We start from the raw sequence: 16293 nt of genomic DNA on the forward strand, positions 1-16293 counted from the left end.
CTTCCATCACTACGAGAACCTCTCTCTTTCAGGTTCACTCTTCTTCCTTCCGTGAACTTTTGGGGTCCCTACTGAGAGCCTGAGCTGTTTACCTTGGCAGGACATGGATTCCAAAGCTTTCTGAACCTTCCTCAAGCTCCAGTCTGCTTTCCAGCTTCCCCCCAACCGATGACACTTTTGATTCAGCCAATGCCTAAATGAGAAAAGTTGTACCAAATGCTGAGTTCATCTTTAAGGGCTGCCCTCTCTCTGGAATATCAGCCCCATAAATTCCTACTTATTATAAAATCCCAGTGCTTTCAAAGTGATCACTCTCGCCTCTTCCAGACTATCTACTTGTTCTACAGGAAGAATGGCCTGAAACGGGCTAGTTGGCCACTGCTGAAGAGGGAATTCCTACACTTCCATTTAAAAGCTCAAGAACAAAGCCCAGAATCTTAAGTTCCCACTTCGTTGTCCCCCGAATTACATATATTTAAAAATATACATTGGGACAAAATTGTTGACAACATACCTATGTCATGTGAGGACTTATTCAAGATGGTGTGAAAGTACATGAATTGGCCACGAATGAAATTTGATCACCTGGGATCAAATCTTGGCTATTAGGACTTGGACAGGTTGCCCAACATGAGCATCCATTTCACGACTTCTCAAATGCAGATAACTTTACTACCTGCATCAGAGCTTGCTGTGAGGATATAAACAAAACACGTGAAAATACTTAGGTAAGTACATTCCACTATGTAAACCCTCAATGATTCATGATGATTATTATTAAAATAAATATTTCTATAAGTAGCATCTTTCATACCAGCATTCCTATAGACTGTTCCATGGTTTCTAATAGATGTTTCCCTTGAGTGTTACTTCTGATGACTCTGGCTCTTGTTCCCATATTTTGCCCTCGATCTTTGTTGGGTAAAGAGGCACCTCACTGCTGATTTCCACAGCGTGTTTAGTCTGTCCTTTTAAGCTATTTCCCCACAATTCTCACCAGCACCTCATTATTTTTAGGTGTTTGCAAAAACTCTACATATCCTAGCCACAAAGATACATATTAACAGACAACCCAGTTCCATGCATTTCATTTAAACCAAGACACAGAGTCAAAACCACCTGTGTTGGGTGCCACAAATGCATTGGGCAGCATTTACTCTCATCTCGTACTCAAGATCATCGATATTTTTAGAGATCTAGCAGATCTGAATAGTTCAACTAGATCCTCTCAAACAGACAAATCTAGGTTTCGTCCTCTTTCCTTAATAAAGACTGCGAGGGCAAGGAGTGGGCCTGGGCTGTGGGAGGAAGACACAGGGAGAGCACCATTAAAACACACACAAGAATTCTCCCAGTGATGAGCACTGTCGTGACAACTTGAAACACTCTGGATCCCCCCTGAAGTCTATGAGATTTTGCCTGCAGTCATAGGTATAAGGATTCCACCCAACGTGAAATGAGCAAAACATCACAGTTGGCCACTGGAGGAGAAGCCATTTCACAGGTAAGAGGGAACATTAGAATTATTCTGTGTGCAAAACAGACTTTTATATATATATATACACACACACACACACATACATATATATATAAATATGCATATATGTATAACACATGCATTTATATATAAATATGTTTATAAGTATATAACATTTATAACATATGTTGTATATATGTATAATTATGTTATGAGGTAGAAGCCTTTGCAGATCAAGTCAAATCAGCCACACACTCCCCTGTGGCACTAGGGAGGAAAAGAATGGAGAACTTACACATTTCTAAGCCAGAATCAAATCTGAAACATCCTCCACAGTTTATTTATAAGAAAATTTGCCACATTTACAGGAAAGCAATTTAATGTCCAGAACTTAATGTGTTCCTTCATACAACACATTTTCACAGTTTTAAAAGAAAATGCAAATATTTCACTTTAGAAACAGCAGGTTTATTCTCACTGTATAAAGTGGAGCCCCCTCCCACATGCAAATTGTACTTTTAAGCAATTCCTTGTAAGTCAAAACTTAATGAAATCAAAGACATTCCATGGCAGAAAACCGCATCTTTTCTTCCCTGTGAAATACAGAGGTTTGTCTTTCATTGCATGAGTAACATTTATCGACCACATGACGACTGACCTGCATGGCTAGACTAAATTCAGCATTAAAAAAAAAAAAAAAAAAAAAAAAAAAAAACCCAAAACCCTGAAGTATAGTTGATTTATGATGTAGTGTCAATTCCGCTACACAGCAAAGTGATTCAGTTATACACACACACACACACACACACACACACACATTCTTTTTTTATTCTTTTCCATTATGGTTTATCTCAGGATATTGAATACAGTCCCCTGTGCTCTACAGTAGGACCTTGTTGTTTATCCAAAATTCAGCATTTCTCGTACCGGTTCATCTGACCACAGAAAGACAAAAATCTCGCAGAGCTGCCTGGCCAGTCTTACTCTGAAACACTCTTCTTATTTAAGTAGGGCTGCAAAGAAAATCCTCACCTCTCTTGCAGATCATTATGCAAGCCTCCTGCAGGCTGGGCACACGCAGAGATTCGCAGTCCAGTGAGGAGGGAATGGAAGGGGGCAAACACCTCAGAATGAAGGCAGTAAATACAATGTGAGCATGAAGCAGTCCTGTGTCTACATACTTTTTTTTTTCAGTTTTTTAAAAAAATTTTATTGAAGTATATAGTTAATTTACAATGCAGTGGTAGTTTCAGGTGTATAGCAAAGTGATTCGGTTATACATATAAATATATACATACATATATTCTTTTAAGATTCTTTTCCCTTTGAGGTTATTGCAAAATATTGAGTGTAGTTCCCCATGCTGTACAGTAGGCCCTTGTTGGTTATGTATTTTATATATAATAGTATGTATATTATGACTTCGTATTTTGAAAGGTTTTTTTTTGGGGGGGTATTGTTGTTGTTGTTGCTGCTATTGTTGTTATTGTTTGGTTGTACCCAGAGCATTTGGAATTTCCTGGCCAGGGACTGAACTTGAGCCACAGCAGTAACAATGCCAGATCCTTAACCCACTGAACCACCAGAGGACTCTGAAAGGTAATATATTTGGATGCAAGTTTCGACTCCTAGAGCTAATGAAGCTGTGATAAGAGGCTTTTGACTATTTCTGCTTTGTCTATTTCCCTCTTGAAATATCTCTAAGTGAGGAGCCACTCTCCCACCTGGATGACAGAGGCTACTTTGGTTGCTCAACATTCCCTCCTCTAAGAGGACTCTCCAGATGCACAGAATCTGGGTCAACCTGTCAATCAAGGCATGCAGAGGCCTCTGGCTGGCAAATTAGAATTCTCCATGACCTGGTAATGGTGCATCAGTGCATCACTTGGATTTGGGTGTGTGATTTTCCCCTTGAAACGTGTAAAAGGGATGCTGAAAGAGAGAAAGGAGGTCTCTCCTTCTTTTCCATCTTAAGTTGTGGTAAGGATAAGCTTAGGGTTCTCATTAATTGTATCTCATGCCACAGGAAGAAACTCCACCTGTGAAAGAAGCCACAGCATAAGGGGAAGCGATCTGAGCCATAGAAAGGGGCACAGAGCCCAAGAGGCATTGATTTGAGCCTCTAGATCCAACTGTGCCTGAAGCCATACTCCACCCCTCCACTCTCAACTCTATAAACCAATAAATTCACATTTATAATTAAGTTAGATTTGGGCTTCAGAAATGATAACCAAGCAAATAGGCTAGAACACCCTTCTACTATCAAACTTAAAGAGCATTTTGCCAATCAAATAGCATCTCCTGCATAACTAGATACTAATTAAATTCCAAGGGGCCTTCCAAAGGTTCATAGTTTAAACATGCTCTGTTGCTTTGTTCTTTTTTCTTTAAATATTATAAAGTTGTTATTGATTTTTTTTTTTAATCTTTTCTTGAGCTGCTCCCACGGCATATGGAGGTTCCCAGGCTAGCGGTACAATCGGAGCTGTAGCCGACGGCCTACACCAGAGCCACAGCAACGCGGGATCTGAGCTGCGTCTGCGACCTGCACCACAGTTCATGCCAATGCTGGATCCTTAACCCACTGAGCAAGGGCAGGGATCGAACCCACAACCACACGGTTCCTAGTTGGATTTGTTAACCACTGTGCCACGATGGGAACTCCTAAAGCTGTTCTTGAAAATCAAGTGTTACTCTGAAATAGGCAGAGGGATCAAATAGAGGTTATGCAGGAAGCCCTAGAGCTCAAGTAAAATAGAGTAGAAATCATAGAAATCAGGAAAAGGATGAGTATTTGGAAGAGGGACCAGCATCAGCAACAGGTCCAGAGACCTTGGTAAGATTAGGGATTAGAATTAGGAGCAGCCACAGCTACTCAGAGTGGCCGAATGAAGGAAGGAAGGAAGGAAGATAAAACAGTGCCCTACCAGGGGGACAGCACTCAGGAGTCAGCCACTGGGCATTTAGCCAGTGCCTTCCAGTGCCAGGTGCTCTGCCAGGAAAATGAGATAAGACGAATACAACAACCTTGTGAGGATAACAACAGCGCCAGGCCAGGTGAGTGCTCCAGACACACGGGAGGCCCACTGTCCCAGGGGAAGAATGAGTATAACTCAGGATGCTGGTTGCTATGATGACATCCTAACATACTAGAGGAAAATAATTTTTATCAGTTGTAGGAAATAGAGGAAAACAGTCCAAAGTGTTTCAAGTTCCCTATAATTCTTATAGAAAAGGAAGCCACTGTCTTATTCCCTGCACAATGGTACAAAAATAATTCTTCCTTGATTGAGTTTTACCAGTTGTAGGAAATAGAGGAAAATAGTCAAAAGTGTTTCAAGTTACCTATAATTCTTGTGGAAAGGAAACCACTGTCTTATTCCCTGCACAATGGTAGGAACATGATTCTTCCTTGATTAATTCAAACAAACAAATCAACCCAAGAGACCACAGGCTCTGCCCTCTGAGATCAGCCATGACCACATGCAGATGATCCGCCCTGCCTGCCCCCACCTCACTGCATTCTAGGTACAGGTGGTGGACACTGATGTGCTGTCCAGATCCTTCAGCACCTCGGGGACTGAAGACCACATGGCCTAGCTGCAGTGAACACCACTGGCCATCAGTGTCCCCCACTGCCCTGGATGAAGAGTGCCACCTCATCCTTGGTCATACACATCTGGTGACTGGTCAGTACTGGGTTAGGCAGAGAGCCCCTTCACCCCAACGCAGACAACTCTGAAAGGGCATTAGAACTTCGGATGTTTCAGATGGGGCTGGCTGAGGCCTCAGAGCTTCAGATGGGATCAGCTGAGGCCTTTGTTGGTTCAGTATCATAGGACTGGGCAGAGGAGAAGCAGGATGGGTCCCTCCCCTCCACTCCCCTCCCCTTCTCTTCCCTCCTCTCCCCAGACTTTGATCCCAAAGAGACACCTGCATGCTGATCCTGGGGAACCCAACCTGAGACGATGTGCATGTCTCTGGACATGACGGGGATTCTAGAAAGAAGGGAAAGGAACTCTTGTTTCTAAATGTCTGATATTTAAAAATAAAGGGCAAACAGGAAATTCCAGTCTTGGTTCAGTGGTAAGGAACCCGATTAGTGTCCCTGAGGACGCAGGTTTTATCCCTGGCCTCGCTCAGTGGGTTAAGGATGTGGTGCTGCAGTGAACTGTGATGTAGGTCACAGAGGCAGCTCGGATCTGGCATTGCTGTGGCTGTGGCGTAGGCCAGCAGCTATAGCTCCAATTCAGCTTCTAGGCTGGGAACCTCCATGTGCTGCTGGTATAGCCCTAAAAAGACAATCGATCAATCAAACAAACAGTCAATAAATAAAGGGCAAACAAAACAAGTACTGTCAAGCTTAAAGTAGAAGGAAGTTTCGTCTATAACTGTAAAAAGGGACAAATCATATAGAAAAATACGGTGAATCAGCCTATTCCATTTATCCCATAGATTTTAGGCTTCAGCATACTGAAAAATGTTCGCAAAGTAAGTCTGGACCCCAGTCCAGTATTTTCGCCATAAGCATCTTTGCTGCAAGCATTTTCACCACAAGGACTTTCACTGCATAACTAATTGGTCATAAGACATTTTAGCCGTGAAAGATAAAATAACTGGTTTGAGGGTTGGCTGTTTGGTTTCAACTGATTGAAATGTGTTAGCATTTTTTCCAGACAGTGATGGGCTTTATGGAGCGGACAGACGACGATGGGCTGCCCCAGGAGTTGGCTTCTTATTATGAAACCCACAACCCTGGAGACGAAAGGGGCCAAGGCCTCCCAGGCCCAGGGGTGAACCCACATTTCCCAGAGAACTTTGGAATGCCTATGTGCAGACATGTGACAATGAGCCAAGAACACACAGCCGTGTGCTTTCACAACGCAACGTACAGCTCATACAGACATCCACCGGAGTGTGTGGAAACTGATCCCTCTCCTAATGAAGTGAGACATTTTAGTGAAAAAAGAAAAGGAGTGATGTCAAAATGATGACTCGACAAGCAAAAAATAAAAAAAGTACAAAATACTCTGAATAAAAGACCTGGAAGACCAAGTGCTTAGGTACAACCCAGAAAATAAAATCAGTTATTTGCCCAGCATTGTCATGAAGCTATAAACATTTTAAATGTATTCAAACATTTTGTATTTTGCAAGAAATTTTTATTCATGTCTCATGGTTCATTTTATCCTTTTTTTGTTTTTCTTTTGTGGCCACACTCGAGATGTATGGAAGTTCCCAGCCCAGGGATCAAATCCCAGCCATAGCTGTGACAAACACTGAATCCTTAACCCACTGCGCCAGGCCAGGGATCAAACCCTTGCCACTTCAGAGACCACACTGGATCCTCAACCTGCTGGCCACAGCGAGAGCTCCTTTTTAGTGCCCCTCTTTTATCTTTCATTATTTTATCTTCTATGGCAAAAATGCCTTAGGGCCAATGAGTTATGTGACCAAAAAGTGTTTCTAACTAAGATGTCTACAGCAAAGATGCTCACAGGGAAGAACCTAGAATGGCTGTGATAATAAGAAATTCTGGGAGTTCCCACTGTAGCTCAGGGGTTAAGAAGGCTATATACTGTCCATGAGGATGCGAGTTCGATCTCTGACCTTGCTCAGTAGGTTAAGCATCCGGTATTGCCGTGGCTGTGGTGTAGGCCAGCAGCTGAAGCTCTTATTTGACCCCTTAGCCTAGGAACTTCCTTATGCTGCAGATGTGGCCCTAGAAAGAAAAAAAAAATTCTGTGTGCAGACATGAGAAAGTGAGATGCCTTTTGCATGAGTGAGAATACAGGGGTCCATGAAAAAGTGACTGAGCACCCAACACAGCTCTGGTAAGCTCACAGGTCTGGACATTTTTTGTATTTTCATCAAGTTCTCAAGACATCACACATTCATCCAAGACTTACCCATTTGCAAGCTCATGCCATATAAGAACTGTGAACACGATTGGTCATACTCTAATTGTTGTTTCGGGAAAAAAGTAATTTCACAAACTTGTCATTGAATGCTCTTCTAGGAGAGAGAATAATGAATTCCACCAGAAAATAACTTTCACCGATGAGGCTGAGGTTACACGATAAAACCCTTTAGGAAGGTCTCAGAAAGATGTAAATCAGCGCCTCAGAGAAAGGTGCCAGCAGACAAAAGGCCAAGGATGCTGAGGGCACGCCTCTCAGATCCTGTTTCACGTCACTGGATGGACCACCTTAAGGGTGACATCCCAGGGCTTATCTCAGAGAGATTTACGGGTGTAGCTTTTGTCGCACAGAGTGAACTTCAATAAGAGTCAGGCTTTTAAGCAAATTGGGCTCAGATTAAACTGGACAGAGATGGTTCTAATGCAAAGAGGCCACTGGAAGCCCAAAGTACCACAAGCAGAAGTCAGGCTGGGAAAATGACTCCACACACCTGGCCCTTTGTTATGAAAGAGGAAGATGGACTCAGACGGAAGGCCAGAGGCACAAGGCATCATTTCTAGGCAGCAGGACTAAGCTGTGGGCAAGCCGTTGCCCCCCATACCGTGCGGCGTTTCAGAGATTCTGCAGACCAGTGATCCTTCAGGCTGGCTTCCCGTCCCAGCCCTTCCTGAATAGGCGGCTCTGTACGCAGCTTTGCTGACGCCTGTCCCATCACTGTGTGTGTATGGGGCGGGGGGCAGATAACTTGTCCCTTAGCTCCCAGGTCTTCAGACTGAGGAGCTGTGTACTAGGGGAGCTATACAAAACCACACCAGAGATGCCCCTTCTGCACCTGAATCTGATTTAGATGGTGAGGCCCTGGATTCTGAGCTGAAGGTTTTGTGAGGTGAGATTTAACAGGTCTTGGGGCAGGAAGGGAGCTTACTGACATATGGGAGGGGATGTGGTGTGCAGAGCTGTGGTCCCCAGGCACCGGGTGGACGATGTTTTCCAAGGATGGCCACGCTTCTGTATCCTGCCCCCTTCCTTAAAAGGCAGTGATGACACACCTGTACTGTTAAGTGGGGTCTAGGTCCCCCCATTTAAACTCAGTAGGAGGGTGGAAGCGATGCTGGGTCATAAGATGCAATGCAGCTCCCACCTTCCCCGCAGGATGCTTGCCTTTGGGGCCTGGCAGCCGTGTTGGGAGGAAATGCAGGCCCCATGAGGAGGCCCCATGTGGGTGCCCCAGACAGCAGCCCCAGTGAGGCTCCAGCTGACCAGCATCAACTGCAAGACACATGCCTTCCTACAATGCCAGGCCCTGGCCTTTGAGACCTCTGGCTAGAGCCCTGGCATCATGGAGCAGAGGCAAACCTTTCCCATGCCATGTCTGGATCCATGCCACAGAAACCATGAGAGCTGACTGCAATGTTGAGCCATGCCTATTCCTGTGCCCCAGAATGTTAATCTTGATTATAAATTCCACACCAGGACATACCTCTGACTGTCATATAAAGATGAAAGTTTGAAAGTTTCTTCCATTTCTTAGAGTATTAAGTCCAGAGAGTTAGTCACCCATTCCGGCAGATCTGGGAAATGCCAGTCTATTGTGTCACCTCTGAATTAGTGCCACCTGATATGACAATGATCATCTACGGTAGGCTGCAGTGGGTCCTTCCCTCAGACCCCTAACCAGAAATTCTAAAACATGCACAGGGCTATTCCTTCACATACCCTGAACAAACTATGGATGAAGACGACTGACAATGAACAGTGTCTGTGCCCCACTGTCATACCGCAGATCATCACAGAGGCTTTGGTTAGTCTCCAGTAATAGCACAAAATGCTCAGGAACAAAGAAGAGTCTCAGGAAGGGAGAAGGCATTCAAAACAAAACTCACACAAGAGGTTTTGTGGTGGGGTTTTTCTGCATTTTAAAAAAATATATATTTATAATTTTTTATTAAAGTATAATTGATTTAAAATGTGCCAATTTCTGCTGTACAGAAAAGTGACCCAGTTTTATATATATATATATATATATATATATATATATACATATATATATACATGCACACATTCTTTTTTTATACTATCTTCCATCATGTTCTATCATGTTCATCATGTTCTATGTTCTACAAAATATTGGATACACTTCCCTGTGCTATACAGTAAGACCCCATTGCTCATCCATTCTTTTTTTTTTTTTTGTCTTTTGTCTTTTGTCTTTTGTCTTTTTGTCTTTTGTTGTTGTTGTTGTTGCTATTTCTTGGGCCGCTCCCGCGGCATATGGAGGTTCCCAGGCTAGGGGTCGAATCAGAGCTGTAGCCACCGGCCTACACCAGAGCCACAGCAACGCAGGATCCGAGCCGCGTCTGCAACCTACACCACAGCTCACAGCAACGCCGGATCGTTAACCCACTGAGCAAGGGCAGGGACCGAACCCGCAACCTCATGGTTCCTAGTCGGATTTGTTAACCACTGCGCCACGACGGGAACTCCCTTGCTCATCCATTCTAAATTTAATAGTTTGCATCTACCAACTCCAAACGCCCAGTCCATCCCATCCCCTCCCCCTTCCCCTTGGCAACCACAAGACTGTTCTCCATGTCTATGAGTCTATTTCTGTTTTGTAGCTGGGTTCCTTTGTGCCATGTTTTAGATTCCACTTAGAAGTGGTATCATATAATATTTGTCTTTCTCTTTCTGACTTACTTCACTTAGCATGAGAATCTTTGTTGTATCCATGTTGCTGCACATGGCATTATTTCATTCTTTTTTATGGCCAAGTAGTATTCCACTGTATATATGTAAGTGGTTGTTGTATGTACGTATGTTAAGAGGCTTAGTAGTAAAAAGTCTGCGATTTGGAGCCCAAACATATAGGTTCATATCTCCTATTTCCCACCTAGGAGACATGTAACTTGACTTTAAATGAGTTTTAACCTCTTTGTGCCTTTGTTACATTTGTACAATGAGAATGACATGAGTCAGGCTCCTCCAGAGAAACAAAATCTAGAGTATACACTGGTCAAATAGCAGAACATACCCAGAGAGAGATTTTAGGGCAGTGTCTCCTGCAATTATGGGGGTGCAAGTCTTATTCCTAGACCAGCATACTGGAAACCTCAGCCAGTGCAAGTCCTATTCCTAGACCAGCAGACTGGAAACCTCAGCCTTTACGGCCTTCCCCTGATTGCATGAGACTCACCCTTGTTCTTTTTTTTTTTTTTTCTTTTTCTTTTTTAGGGCTGCACTTGCAGCATATGGAGGTTCCCAGGCTAGGGGTCTAATCAGAGCTACAGCTGCCAGCCTGCACCACAACTCATGGTAATGCCAGATTCTTAACCCACTAAAGGAGACCAGGGGTTGCACCCACAACTTCATGGTTACTAGTCAGATTCATTTCCAGCTGCCCCACAACGGGAACTCCAGACCTACTGACATTCTTGAAGGTTGTCCATTTTACTCAAAGTCTACTGATTTAAAGGTTTTTATTCAGAGTTAAAGGTTAATTTTTATTCAGAGTTCTCTGATCTAAAGATTCTTTTCCAACCACCTCTAGACTGATGTTTGGCCAAACAGCCATGAATTGTGGCCTTGCCAAGTGGACACATAGCATTGACCATCACAGGGATAACCAATAGTGCCCACCTCACGGGCTGTCCTGTGGCCTAAGTAAGATAATGCCCAGGGGTGCCAAACACAATGCTGCAGATACATGCTAATTACATGCTAATTATCACTGAAATGACCATGATTTCCCCCAGGCAGCCCTGGTTTATACCTGTAGCTGTTACATAATTATAAATAGCACCCTCGCATCCCTTATTAATTACAGATTAATCTTGCCAACATTTATTCTCAGGCTTCACCCTCCTCTATGTGAAAGTGACTCTAAAGGAAAAAGGAAGAGGCTGTGCTGGGTGATGATGAGGAAGCCAGTCTAGGGCATCAGCCTGTTCCCATCACGGTCCCTCACAGGAGCTCAGTCCCTGAATTATGACTCAAACGAAAGTCAAGAGGTATTTACCGTATCTCTACTTTGAGCATTAGAAGAATACATTATTCATTGTAGGAAAAAAGTGTCCCTAAAATAAAGCTAAATTCAAAAGGTTGGCACTTCCTGTGTTACACGTAGAGTGACTCCTTGATCAGAATTATAGAAAGCTTATGTATCACTTACTCTGATAACCTGGGAAGCAGTTTAAATTAAACCAGCATGTTAAATAATATTTTAAAAAACTCAAACAGTGCAAATCTTGTCTTTCTATGCCCAAAGGATAGAAATTTCTGTGAACTTAAATAGCTTTTTTTGTTCTACTGCTTTTCCATCTCCCACTCCCAAACAAAGGGGCTCATCTTATAATAAACTTTCCGAACCTCCAGTTCAATTCAGTATTCTATACAATTTTTTGTTTGTTTGTTTTTGCTTTCTTAGGGCCGCACCCACGGCATGTGGAAGTTCCCAGGCTAGGGGTCAAATCGGAGCTGCAGCTGCTGGTCTATACCACAGCCACAGCAACGTGGGATCTGAGCCATGTCTGCAACCTACACCACAGTTCATGGCAATGCAGGATCCTTAACCCACTGAGGGAGGCCAGGGATTAAACCCGCATCCTCATGGATACTAGTTGAGTTCATAACCTGCTGAGCTACAATGCAAACTTCCACTGTTTTCTTTTTTTTTAAATAGCAGCACTTATGGTTAGGAAGTTCCCTAGCCTGGGATTGAATCTGAGCCACAGCTGTGACCTACACCACAGCTGTGGCAATGCCAGATCCTTAACCCACTGCACCAGGCTGGGGATTGAACCCTCGCCTCTACAGCAAATGAGCTGCATTGTCAGATTCTTAACCCACTTCATCACAGGTGGAATTCCCAGTATCCTACAGAATTCTTAAATCACTTGGCAAAGACCACTCACAGCATCAAGAGCATGAAGTCACTTCTAGGTAACTGGCTATTTTCGTGGCTATACCAATGTCAAGCATATTTTAAGCAACTCTGATGCCCAATAATCTACAAATTGCTCTCTGAATAATCAAGTGCTGACTGTGCCTCTCATTAAGTGATGATTTGAGCCCCAAATGCCTCGATCTGTCTGACCTAAAGTTAGAAATAACTGTTCCTGTAAAGAAGCAGCAAGCAGAAGAGAGGTTCCAGAACAACCCTTACATCTTTTCTGAATTATACAATTTTGGTTATATTATGATCGCTTACAATTTACCATGAACTTCAGCAATAAGAGAAAGTCTTTCTGTAAAAATCTGCTTTTCAACTCAAGGGGCTTAAAATAACGCCACATGACTGAAAAACCAATGAACCTGATTTCCGCACAAGCTCCTCCAAGGACTTTCATTGCTGTACTTGACAAATTGCATCTTGTCCTTTCATCTCAGATCAAATTGAAATAAAAAAAGTGAAGTCTGTCTCACACAACAAAAGTCCCAATAAAATTTATATAAAGTTTAAGAAACAAGCACATTGACCAAAGCATCTTGGATTTCAAGGGCGTGTCAATGCCAAATAGTAGCAGCTTTTGGAGTTATAACAAAACAAACAAATTCTGCAGCCAACTGTCATACCATATGTTTCTGATGGCTTTTATTCTCCGTAAAGCCAATTCATTGTTCGAAGAAAACACAACATTACCAGGGCATGTCATTGAAGGCACATTTCTGACCATTTGTCAATTTCTTGCTACAGCAAGCTCTGAAGTCTGAACAGGGAGCCGAATCCTGAAAACAGTGGACACGTTGCCAAGGCTTTTCTAGCACAGACCCTGACAGCACTGTGACAAATATGCCTTATATTCTCTGCACATTTTTGGAAGAAGACAGACCCAGAGATTATCACAGCCTGGTTCCCTAGAATCTACCCCAAAGTTTCAAGATATAGTATCTTGGAAACATACATTTGCCTGATGACTCTATGTTCATGTGTGTTCCTAATAAGCAGTTTAACTTATTCTTTAACGAATTGTGTGTACATTTTTTTTCCTTGCAAATTACCTAGAAATAAATGTACAACTCAGGAAGCCATCCCCTGCCACTCAGGGATCCTGTCTGGAATGTTTGATAAAACGTTCAGAAAATAAATGTACTTTTGTATTGGCATAAGACTGACAGAATAAGGGAGGCAGAGCTGCTCCCCAAGGGTTTTATTTCAAAGTGAAATATAAATAAGCTTTGGCAATATTTAAGACCACTGTTCCACTTCCCAGTACAGATAATCAATAGCTGACAACCGCAATCCAGCCATCGCTGAAAAAAAAAGGAGGGGGTATTTTCCTCAAAACTAAGTGCGGTGCTATTGAAGATTGTGATTTTCCAGAACTTTCGAGAAATGTGAATTCTCCCCTGAGTGATACCACAGTTCTGCCTAAACCCTATTCTGGAACTTCAAAGAATCCATTTCAAGCCAATCACTTAGAGATCCCACTGCCATACTTGAAATGCTGCAACACAGAGCCAACCAACCCTGGTTGGAAAATACTTTTTTACAAAACTCCAGAACCACAAAACTCGAATCTGCCATGCACAGGTAACTACTGCATGGCATTTCCATTTTAGTCACTACTATTTGCACAGCATTTATGCTGTATTTGGTATAGTTGGCCAGCCCTATCCAAAGGTTTCACACGGCAAAGCACACGGGCTACATCCTGTTATACGACATTTATTAAATCATAAAAGCATACTGAACTATGTTAATGAGATTCAGCTTGCAACCATGGGAAGAAAGGAGGCATTCCATTTAGCTCCAAGTTAACCAGAACCTTCTATCTATAAAGTACAAGATGATGTTTGTTAAATGATGGTTTTATTACTACCTGTACATAAAGAAGGAAGATAATCAATACTCAATTATTAACCTGTTCAACACCAAAATGAAGGCAAATGTGAATAGGCAGACAAGGAAATATATAAACAGAAACACAAAAGAAGAAGGAAAAGAAGAAAAAAGCACATTTCCAAGGGAGAAAGGATGCTGGTGAGGCAGCTCTTTCCCAAAAAGGAGAAATTTAGGTTCCACTAGAAATAGAAAATTTTGAGAAGCACCACATGGAAGTCTTTAGTTTTCCTCTCATTGACCAAAGGCAAGGATTCCACCGCAGGAGACTCACAATTACACGTACGCGAGGGCTGAACAAGTGATCTTGCAGCCGCTCTTTCAGGATACTCTGGAGATTTACGTGTCACATCGACTTAAGACATCTTTACGAGTGAGCTCACAGCCAAGATCTTAAAACTTCGACAACAGCACAAGCACGTGTTTGGGCTACTTATACACATAATCTTGTGATTGATAGTCCACATACCTCTAGGCCCACGATACAAAAACACGGCTTTACATTAGCAATCTAATTTTGGCCACCTATTTCCAGACGACAAATACCTCGATGAGGTAAGGGAGAATACACTAGTATTTTCCTGGAAGGAAAATGTGCATCTATTGTTATCTTGAATGTGAACAGAGTGTCATCTTGAATTCTAAGGCAGGCAAATATATAATTATTAGGTACTCAGGTTTTTGGGTGTGCTGGAAATATTATGCACAAAAATGTCTCCAACATTTATATACATTATTTTGTTTGTTCCTCTCAACACAGAAGCGCTTTGAACCAGACCCATCATCACGAAGATATCACTGTTATTATCACTTCCATTTGGGTTCTCATTACTTATGATAACAATAGGACAGATAATCCAAATGGCAGATAATATGAAAACCATTTCATTTTAATTTCAAAATACAATTTGGTTTTCACAGTCAGCACACGTCTCTGATTCGGTGGACCCAGCAGCACTGAAAGTGAATTGCTGGAACGTACAGAAGGCCAGACAGAGAAGAGAGGAAAAGCGGTTTGTTACTGAAATACTTACAGGATGCCATCATTCATTCCTGGCACCATTTTTCTTTTACAAATATTTTTTGTACCTATTACTTCATTTATCTTTTCGGGAACACGGCATACACCAGCATGGCTATTATACCAGCTGTAGCACCCGCAGAACTGGGGGCATAGCCCAGGGTCCCTAGACGGCCTCCCAAACACGGGTGGGGGTTGGGGGGGGTTCTCATTAGACTGGAAGGATTCCCTTTCTTGTAGTCTTTCTTACTCTTTTATTTATTTATTTATTTTTTTTTGTCTTTTTAGGACCGCACCCGTGGCATATGGAATTTCCCATGCTAGGGGCTGAATCAGAGCTGTAGCCATCAGCCTACACCACAACCACAGCAACGCCAGATCCAAGCCACATCTGTGACTTACACTACAGCTCATGGCAATGCCTGATCCTTAACCCACTGAGTGAGGCCAAGGATTGAACCCATGTCCTTATCGTTACTAGTCGGGTTCATTACCACTGTGTCACAACAGGAACTCTGCACACACACAGTTTTTCTTAAAAAAAAACTTCCCAAATGACTCCGCTCGTTCCTTAGGATGCATCAGCCATTGCCACCCCACTCTGGGCTGTGAACTCCCTGTGGTCGTGGACTATCTGGCTCCTTTCTGGAACCCCCAAAGCATCTGGCAAAGCCCCCTGTACGATACAAGCAGTGTGCAGACTTTTGGGCAGGTCCCTGACAATGTCGACAGTCGAGAGAAAACCGTGTTTTCCGACCATCTGTCTGTGATGGACATGCAGACGTGTCATGGGCACATGTTCACGTGGGAAATCAAAGCCACCCCAGTAGGACCAAAGAGGCAGCAGACTCTGCTCAGGAGGGGCTGACTCCCCTTTGGCGTCTGTTGTCAGTGTTCAGGTGTCCTTGGCACCCAGTGACTGTGCCCAACCAAGATCCTCAGTGCCCTGGAAAAAGAGTAAGAGAAAAATATGCCACAAAGTAGAGAATCATTTTCTTTGGATGATCTGATTATAGTTACTTGTATATAATTTTCT

General features: G+C 42.9%; 1 protein-coding gene across 13 annotated transcripts in view; it reads right to left on the reverse strand.

The window, feature by feature from the left end:
* PTPRM (protein tyrosine phosphatase, receptor type M) overlaps nucleotides 1–16293 on the reverse strand; it is a 742666-nt gene that overhangs the window by 486505 nt on the left and 239868 nt on the right. The window lies entirely within an intron of this gene.

The sequence above is a fragment of the Sus scrofa genome, chromosome 6 (genome assembly GCF_000003025.6).
Source record: "Sus scrofa isolate TJ Tabasco breed Duroc chromosome 6, Sscrofa11.1, whole genome shotgun sequence".
In the NCBI taxonomy this organism is placed as follows: domain Eukaryota; kingdom Metazoa; phylum Chordata; class Mammalia; order Artiodactyla; family Suidae; genus Sus; species Sus scrofa.